We start from the raw sequence: 10,148 nt of genomic DNA, 5'->3' as shown, positions 1-10,148 counted from the left end.
AACTAATCATGGGGATGGCACAGGGCTGGGCAGCATTTAGTTCTGTTGTGCATGGCGTTGCCATGAGTCAGGGCCAACTCAAGGGTGGCTAACAACAACAACAATGCATCATCATCAGACTCTCAGGAATTTTTCTGATCCCTCCTAGTTTACCCTCTTCTTGTTGTCATTTGTCTGTTTCTGATTTTCACATATTTCTCTCTGCTCTGGTAATTGATGCAACTTTGTCTTGCTGGAAGCGTTCATCCCCAGCTTGCATTGTCTTTGCTTCAGAATTAACTCTTCATTAGCTTAACGATTTGTTGCTTATTCTGTGTTTGCCATTACTGTTAATTTTGGTGTACTTGATTCTGCACGAAAAGTTGTGGGTGGACAAATATTGAGTATTTTCCAACGTCAGATGAACAAATACTCTGTTCTCACCCCTTTATATCCAGCTTCTCCATAAAGTATCTGAATAACTCTGAGTTCTACCAGAGGCTTCAAACAGAAGTCTCCAGTTGTTATCTTGGAGTGGGTGAATGGATGGGTGCTTTTCTTACCATCATGGCTCACCCCTTCACTGTTGGAACCTATAGCTTCTATAAAAGCATATGTATTGTTTATGTTGCCAGTGGTTTAAGGAGACATTTACATGCTGGTTAAACGTTACTCTTCTTCCCTCTTTTAGGAGTAGAACCAGGTTACCAGGAACTTGAAGCTTACGTAATATTCTTGACCTCTTAAAAAAAAGAACACAAAGCATGAATGCAAAAATAATGTTTATTTAAAATGAAAAAATTACAAATTATAGTTTTAAATTGCTACAATCATCATACATTTAAGAAAAATGACATCATATATCTTGGTTAATTTATCCTGTGACACACCTCTACAATGTTTTTTCCCTACATTTTTTTCCCACATGCTCTTCCATCTCCTCTTTATGTGACAATGATATTGTATTATGAAAGAAAAGTTATCCTTTTTTTTTTTTTTAGTGTGGACATTTGTATCTTTTCATTGACAGCTTAGAAAAGCTTTCTTTTCTGCTTCACCATATGTTATTGGTAATATCATGCTAAGACACAGTAGAATGCATAAATCATATGGATTTGCTCCCAGACATGTTTGCTGTTTGAAGTATTACTACAGGTTTGTGCCCTACAAACACAGGGATACTGATAAATTTGATTTGATACCATTCCCATGTAAAAGAAAATAAATATAAGGTGCTTTATATATATATATATTTATTTTTATATCTGCATATCCTGCATTAACTGGAATATTCCTGAGAGAAGGACACTTCCATTTTGACTAGGCATTGAGCAAATTCCCTGCTTACAGTTTTACATATCTGTCTTATTCTAGAGCTCTGCTGAAGCCTGTCCACCATGGGTGATGCTGTTGATATTTAAAATACTGGTGACATAGCTTCCAGCTTTGTAGCAACACTCAAGCCACCACAGTACGTCAAGCTGACAGATGAGTGGCAATAAATGTTAACTGCTGTTAAACAGATGTTTCCTTACATAGCAGACTGTGTAGATACAAACAGAAGAGTGGCTACACTGCTTGGGAATGTGAAATAAACATAATGAAAAGTTAGTCCATTGTACATGAGTCTTCATGATCTAGTGTATGGGATGCCAAATAAGTGACTGGACCATGAGGCACGTGGAGGGAGAGCATGTGTGGAAGAGGTAGGAATTGGACTAAACGTTAACAGTAGGTAGGGTTAGTGAGGAGGATGGAGGAGATATTTCTGTTGGAGATTGACATAAAGGAAGGAAAGGCATGGAAGCTAGACAATGTGTGGCTACTTGTACTATAACATCGATTTTTAAACTCTATTTCCTTAGAAGACAATAAGCTGGATCATGGATTTAAGCCAGCACAGTTTATGGTCATCTTTGTGCAATTCCTCTCCTCCAACCAAATTAAATGAATGGATTAAAATGTTCTCAATTTATAAGTTATTATTCCATTTTTTCTTAAATTTTCAGGGCTGACTTCCACTGCTCTGTAAATAAAATGCTAGCATGTAATAGAGCCAAATAATGTTTAGCAAGTGAATATTCACCAGAAAATTCTGCAAACAACTGTGGCAGACACTGTTGGTTGATTGGAACAATAGTCCTTCTCAGTCCACTTCTTTTTTATTGCCTTCCATTACAGACAATAGAAAGCTACATTCGCCACCTCCTTTGCCAAAGTCCTCTATGCAGAATTGTACTGGGGATTTTCTGGGCAAGTTTTTCCCTTTTTTCCTCATGGGGATAGACAAGACTGGTCGCGCACTTTTTCCCCTTCATACTGTCTTGCATGCAGACATATTACCTGGAGCTAGAGCTATAATTTTGAAAAAACACAAAACAATTGCCAACGAGTAGACTCAGACTCATAGTGACCCCATTTGTTTGAGGGTATTACTGTGCTCCATCAGGTTCTCAGTGGCTGATTTTTCAAAAGTAGATCATCTGGCCTTTCTTCCAAGGCACCTTTGGGTGGATATGAACCTCCAACCTTTAGGTTAGCAGTTGGGTACTTAACCCAGTACACTATCCAGGGATGCCATAACCTTGAAACCCAGAAGGAAAAAGCAGTAGAATTATTTTTGTGTATGGGCACTGGTCCTAACATTACAGAGCCACCAAAACCATGCTGTCAACCACAGGGCTAGAGCAAAAAACTTCTATTTCTCTTGTTACTTATGTCCAGTAACAGTTGAGGTATAAAGTTTTGAAGCAGATAACTTTTTATGCCACTGAAGAGTTTTCACTTATGTATTAAACAGGAAGTCAGGGACTTTGAGTTTTTACCCAAATTATGTAAGTGAACTTGGCTAAGTTACTTAACCTCCATTTTTTCATTTATAAGAAGACCATTATACCAACCTATCATATGGGGATATCACGAATTCTAGTAAACAAATCTAAGTGTTTCATAAATGCTTAATGATGATAATGATCAGGCAAACAGAACCACTTCTGTAAGGCAAAGAAATGAGCTCCCCTGAAGAAGGTATCAACAAGATGTAGCACGGAAACAGTATTTCTTGCAGAGAGAGCATATGCCTAGTCCTAAGGAGAAGTGATCATCTAAGTCATGCGTATCTAATTGAGGACTAAATGGAGAAGATGATGGTGTCATGATTGAGTTTATTCAGAATGCAATTGAAGACTCTTCAGTTGGAGATGATGCTCATTTTATTCTCTCCTCAAATTGTACAGCACTGGTAGTCATGATGGGGAGATGTGCGCTTATTCATCCTATCAAACAGCTCACCTTTGAGCCTCCTTCTCTAAATTTTGCTAACATTGTTTCTTTGACAGAAAATGAATTGAGATGTAAATAGCTGGAGGTAGGACAAATGTATTAAAAAAAAAAAAAACCTGTGATTCCAGAAAGCATTAAAATTATGTTCTAAATCAGCTTTAAAAAGTCATTTTGTCTGCTGAGAACATGCTTTGTTTGGGTGTGAATCCTTTGGCACGGGACTGGATTATCCAGTGGTGGCTTCGCCCTCTCTACTCTCCAGAAAACTGCCAACACCCTGTTCTCTTTCAATGGTGAGACTTGGATTCATGTAGGTAGAAAATTACAAATTCTCTACTTTCCTTTTGCCATTTTTTTTCTTTTTCAGCTGTTTTCTTGTTCCCTTTAATATTCTTAATATTTTGAAGTCTGTGCCTGAGTAGAATAGCAAGGGTGTGTGCTTATATGAATCCTCAGAGTGATTCCATTCATACTACATGTATTTCAATGTCTTTTTGGACTGGATAGTTCAGTAGAATAGACATGTTGCCTAATGAAGCTGGGTATATGGTTTCGATCCTAGTTAATGAACTAGCTTGATTTGCACAGAGAAAAATTCCATTCATTAGGCAAAAGCTATGGCTTCAAGTTATTACTATGTTCTGTTGATTCCAAGCATGAAAGAGTGTGCTTCCATCGCTGAGAAGACAGCTCAGGGCAAAATATTCCACTGGAGGAAGGAAAGGATTAGCATCTAAAGGATTAACATCACAGCGCATTAAAAAAGAGTGGCCAGGAAAAGCAAGTAAAATCAAGTGTATGTTTTAAAGAGCCATGGTGATGCAGTGGTTAAGATCTTGGCTGCTAACTAAAAGGTCAGCAGTCCGAATGCAACAGCTGCTTCTTGGAAACCCTACAGGGCAGTTCTGCTCTGTCCTCTAATGTCCCTATTAGTTAGAATTGACTTCATGACAACAGGTTTAGTTTTTAGTTTTTATTGGTAGATTTGATTTGGACTTTCTCTTAATTTCTGACTTTCAAGGAAATGTGGACTGATCTGGGACTCAAGTATCCATATCTCTGAGAAGAAGAATGCCTTATCTTGAGCTCATGTTTGAAAAACAGTTGTTTGCTCTGGTGTGCTCTCTTTCCTACTTTCTAACCCAGGCAATGTTTCAAAGGACCTACTAGCCCAGTGATTGGGATTCCATTCATTTCAGCTAGCTTATCACTATTTTTCTCCCTTCTCCCTTGATATGGTAAAGTTTATTTTCTTTTAATGGACAAGATATTACTGTTCTCCTCCAGTTATGAGTGACCTGTAGCTTTCTAGCTTCAGAGTAGACCAGCTGAGAATGGTTGGAGGAAAACTTTTTATAGTGTCTGATACTCCTCTATCATATTTAGTAAGTATGTATATTATAGGAAAAAAAGATCCCTAGGTGGGCAAATAGTTTGTGCTTGACTACTAACCTAAGGTTTAGCAGTTCAAATCCACCCAGCAGCCTGAGGAAGAAAGGCCTGGCAACCTACTTCCATTAAGATTATAGCCAAGAAAATCCCATGGAGCAGTTTTACCCTGTAACACACAGGGCTGCCATGTGTCAGAACTGACTTGCCAGCAACAGATTTGTTTTTTTACTATATTATAGGGAATTGTTTTCCAGAGCCAAATGGCAAGCTTTCACTACTACTTTTTTTCATTTTCACTTCTTTAATGCCAGCTTTCAAAAGTGGTTTCCATTTTATCATATAAAGTATTAGTTTATAATTTATTTCTCTTCAATGTACAGCAGATTCTTCAGGTACAGTAAGTAGCTTTGACTGTACACACTATTTCTCCTTTCTTTCCCAAACACACACACATACTCATAAACTCACTCAGTCACTCTCTCACTCATTTACTCATTCACTCACCTCTTAACATTTTTTTTTTCCCTTTAGGCTAGCTTATTATACACAATTGGGATCCAGTGTTTAAAAAATATTCAGTATACAATTTGTAATGTTTTCACTAAAATAATTTTCTTGTTTATATGTTTCTCAAAGCCAAGTAAGTAGTGCATGTTGCCATGTATCATATTAATAACTCAGTGCTTCATTTTTTTTTTTTTCATATTGTAATGGCGTACTGCGGTAAACTCTTTACACTTACTCCTTAATGAGTTTCTTATTCTAATGGATCTGATTTTTGTAACACATTATGCATCTTGAAATGACATCCTTAATACTTATCCTTTAAAAAGTCATTGGGAAGAATTGTAAGTATAAGTATTAAAGGCCTTTCCTCACCTATTAAAAGTAAAAGGGTTAGGTAAGAACTGCATCAATTATCAAGAAAAGAGGAGCTGAATAATGTCCTTTTGCAAGAAACATCCTTAAAAGATAATGAACATGAAGAACTAATTAGATTTCAAGTTGGAAGTATCTTTTTCTAGTTGATGAATTTGATAGTGCTGGTACTGCTACCGTAATGTGTAAAAGGAAAAATGTCAAAATTAATAAGATAGTCAAGACTAAAGAGAGTGGAATGGTTATCTTAGAGGGCGCTGAGGCCTCACTAGAAGTAAAGCTAATTGGTATACTGCTAACTTAGGAAAAGAATCAGGCAACATTGTTTGAGACATCTTTGGCTGCCTTGGTTTCTAAAAACACTTTCGTTTGCAGAGATTTAAATGCATTATAATGGAAATTGGATATCTCTGGACTGAAAAATTAGTGTTTGTGTCTGGCTTCTAAACTTACAAATACGTTGTTGAAAGAGTCTTATTTCTTGAGAGGAAATGAGCCAGACATTCAGGATTCTCATGCCTTTCATATTTCAATTTGTTCTTTCATAAAATTAAAAAAAAAAAATTCTTTTTGGAGTTCAAAAAAAAAAAAATTTCCAGGGGCAGATGTGTGAAGGGAACTAAATGAGTTTTTATTTTAACCTCCCACATTCCTCTCCACAGTGATTATTTGAAAACCATTTATCTCTGTGGTTATAAATGAAATCTGGAAACCTGTCATCTTGCAGCTTAATTAAAAAGTTTAAGAAAATTATTTGATACCTTACTCAGAAAAGCCTGGGCCAAATGGTCTCTTGAGGCCCCTTCCAGTTTTTAGAGGATTTGTTCCTATTAATATTTAGCCTCAAGGATTAATATCAGTGCTAATAATGACCCAAATAATTTCACTGGCCTTCAGTCACCTTATATGCTGATACAATGTTACAGTCATTTATTATGACACATGCCTGAAACACAGTGAGTGGTGTACTGGTGATGTTTTTCATGCTGTTTTTGTAAAACAATGGGGTTAAATTAATCTATGTAAAAAGATTTCTGTGTCAAAATTAGTTTTTTAAAATCCTGTGAAACAGTGTTTAGAGAACACATTTTGGTCTAGATTCATCTGATTTCCTTAGAACCAAGTGAAATGTGTGGTTGGGTGGCAGGCATAATGATATTAAAGACCAAGACATTTCTGATTCTGAGGAAGACCTCAGAAAAAGAGGAAGACCCTCAATGAGATGGTTTGACACAGTGGCTGCAACAACGGGCTCAAACATAGCAATGATTGTGAGGATGGCACAGGACTGGGCAGTGTGTCATTCTGTTGTACGAAGGGTTGCTATGAGTTGGAACCAACTCGATGGCACGTAACAACCTTTCAGAATTCAGAGGAAACTTACTCTCTTGAATCATCTGAAACACCATAAGCCCGGCTTTATCTAAACAACAAAGAAAACACGTTTCAAAGATAAATTCAATTAAAAAACCCATGAGGCCATCAAGTACCTTATAGCTAGGCCTCTCAGCTGGGGAAATTCATCTTCTAATGTGAACCATTATGATGTCAGCCACATTTGCTGGACTAATCAGAAAATGTGACTTATGTCCTAGGGAGTTTCTCCTAAATTTTGTGTATTTTATTTGTGAGTCTATTTTTGGATTAATGGCTTACTTTTTTTTTTTTTAAATCGAGCGATGCATGCTTATGGTAATCACAGTAAAATATTTTGTTTCCAGTTGCCATTGAGTTAATTTTGACCCCTGGTGACCCCATGTACGTCGGAGTAGTACTATGTTCCACAGAGTTGCTGATTTTTCAGAGGTAGATCTCTGATCTTTCTTCCAAGGTCCGTTAGAGTTCATTTGAATCACCAACTTTTTGGTTAGCAGCCGAGTGCCTTAAGCTTCTGCACAGCCACGACGCCTGTGGAAAAAAAAAAAAAAATGCTGCTCTATAAAGACTCAAGATCCCCGGGTGGCTCAAATGGCTTGCACTGGAGTACCAACCTAAATGGTTGGCAGTTTCAACCCAACCAGGGGTGACATAGAAGAAAGGCCTGGCGAACTGCTTTTGTAAAGATTACAGCCAAGAAAACCCTATGGAGCACAGTTCTACTCTGTAACACATGGGGTTGCCATGATTAGGAATTGAGTCCATGGCAACAGATTATGAAGAAACTCACAATGACAGCTTAAAGAGCACAGTCTTTGTTTCTCTCTCATGTAACACCACCAAGGTGAACATTTCTGGCTGTCAAGTGGCTCAGACATGTAACCTGATCCATCTTTCATCTTCAACACATGCTTTCTAAGTTGGCCTTGGTCCCGTAACAGGAAGGAGAAAGAATGAATTCAAGGATCAAGTCAAGTAGAAGTTGTACATTACTGCTGCTCACATTCCATTGATGAGCACTTCGACATATGGGTATCCCAGCTACAAGAGAGAAGAGGAAAGAAGAATGGGTTTTGGTGGACTTCTAGAAATCCCTGTACATTACTTGTCACAAAACACACTTGAGTGAAGTACAAAGAAGAAAACAAGAAATCACCTTAATTTCTGCCACCTAAAAATAATTTGGTGAACATCATTTTGTACATTTTTTTCTGGACATACTTTCAATGAGTGGACACATAGTTGGATGGATAAATGGAAAATAATTTTTAATAATGGAATCACATTCTGCATTAAAAATACATTGAATTTTATTTAAGTTTAATAGAAGAAAAAAGAAGCTAAAGTGAAACTTAAGAAATTACCATGTTTTTTCATCAATAAGAAATAATAATTAATAATCATCCCACTAATGGTACAAAGGCTTTTACAAGATTGGAGTCATTATTTTTTTAATTAAATATTTCAATTTTAAGTAATATTGATGGGCAACCTGCTAGGAAAGATGAGGTGATAAGGACTTTTTTTATTTCTTCCCACTTTTCCTCCCCTCCCTCTCTCTTCTGATTTTTGTTTCAAATTATTTTTATTTGTCAGCACTGTAGCATTACATTTTGTTCTGCAAACATAATTCCCTTCGTTAATCATTATGCACTCTCTATTTAAATGGAAGCAATGCTCAGCACTAGTCCTTTTACCATGACTTTTCCATTACTGAGTTTTCTTTTTAATTTATCACTTGGTTGGTTGGATTTTATTGTTGTGTAGTTTTAAGATTTTTATTTAATTAATTTTTTTTTTTTTTAGCAATGGGATTGTAAATTCTTCATTCTCATTCTCAGAGTTTTTGCATATTTGAGAATGCCTGCCTGTTGCCTGTATATGATCTACTTGACTGGGTGTACCATTTATTCTCAGTTTCACATGCTGTCCTTAATACATTACAGACATTGTTCTGTTGACTTCTGGAATTAAATATTGCTGTAGAAAAGCACAAGGCCAACCTGATTTTCCCCACTTTGGGTAACTTTCTGCCTTAAATGCCTTGGACTGTGTTGAATTTTGTCTAAGCCCTTTAATCCTGGAAATCCCTCCGCTCTTGTGTTCTGGAAAATAACTGACCAAGACCTAACATTAACCAAGAATTAACATTCTGGTGCAAATGGTTAACTTGCTTGGCTGCTAACCAAAAGGTTGGAGGTTTGAGACCACCCAGAGGCACCTTGAAAGGAAGATCTGGTGATCTACTTCTGAAAAATCAGCCATTGTGGGGGGAAAAAAACCCTATGGAGCAAGGTTCCACTCTGACACACGTAGGGTCGCCGTGAGTTGGAACTGACACCATGGCAACTGGTTCAGTCTGATGAAGCTTTGGGCAGGTGTCTTCCTGATTCTAGGCTCCTGACCTCCCTCTTTCGCTGGTCTTTACAGAATTCTGATGAAATATGTTCCATTTACCCTACCAATAAACTGAGTAGATAACTTCATGTGATAAACACATCCCATTGCTTAAACTCTAAGGACCTTCAGTGCTTCAGGTTTCTTCCACTACCTCACATCAGCCTTTAAAACCTTTCCCAACATTTGTTTCAGCAGGGTAGGAGCTGGTTTCTCTCCCTACTGGCCAGAAATCCTTTTATCACTAGTGTTCCTTTCCTTCTTTTTCTTAGTCCTTCCCCCTTCTTGTTCTTCCCTCTTTCTCATTGTAATTTTTTTTTTTTTTTAAATAGAAGTTTTCCTTGCTTGCTTTAACATTGTCAGTAAATTTTTTTCTTTGATACCTTCATGATTTCTTTATTTTTGAAGTTTGGTACCAACTTGGATATGTCTTGATACTGACCAAAATACTAGCCAATTGCTACATACTAATCTAAGTACTTCACGTGTATTAATATATTTAGTTGCTATGAGTTGAAATTGACTCCATGGCAATAGGTTAATCCCTACAACAATTTCATTAGGTAGCTGGTAATATTATTACTATTTATCGATGAGTAAACTTATATACATAGAGGTAAAGGACCCTGCCCAAAGTCTCATAACTGATGAATGATAGGGTCAGGATTTGAACCCAGGTAGTCTGGCTCCAGGCTTTACTCTCTTCTCTTAGTGCTATAATACTTCATTGTTGTTGTTACTTGTCTAGGCAGTTTTGATTCATGGCGACCCAATATGTGCAGAGTAGAGTTGTTCCAAAGGGTTTTCAAGACTGTGACCATTTGGAAGGAGATCGCCAGGTA

The sequence above is a fragment of the Loxodonta africana genome, chromosome 17 (genome assembly GCF_030014295.1).
Source record: "Loxodonta africana isolate mLoxAfr1 chromosome 17, mLoxAfr1.hap2, whole genome shotgun sequence".
Classification (NCBI taxonomy): Eukaryota; Metazoa; Chordata; class Mammalia; order Proboscidea; family Elephantidae; genus Loxodonta; species Loxodonta africana.
This window is presented reverse-complemented; position numbering follows the sequence as displayed.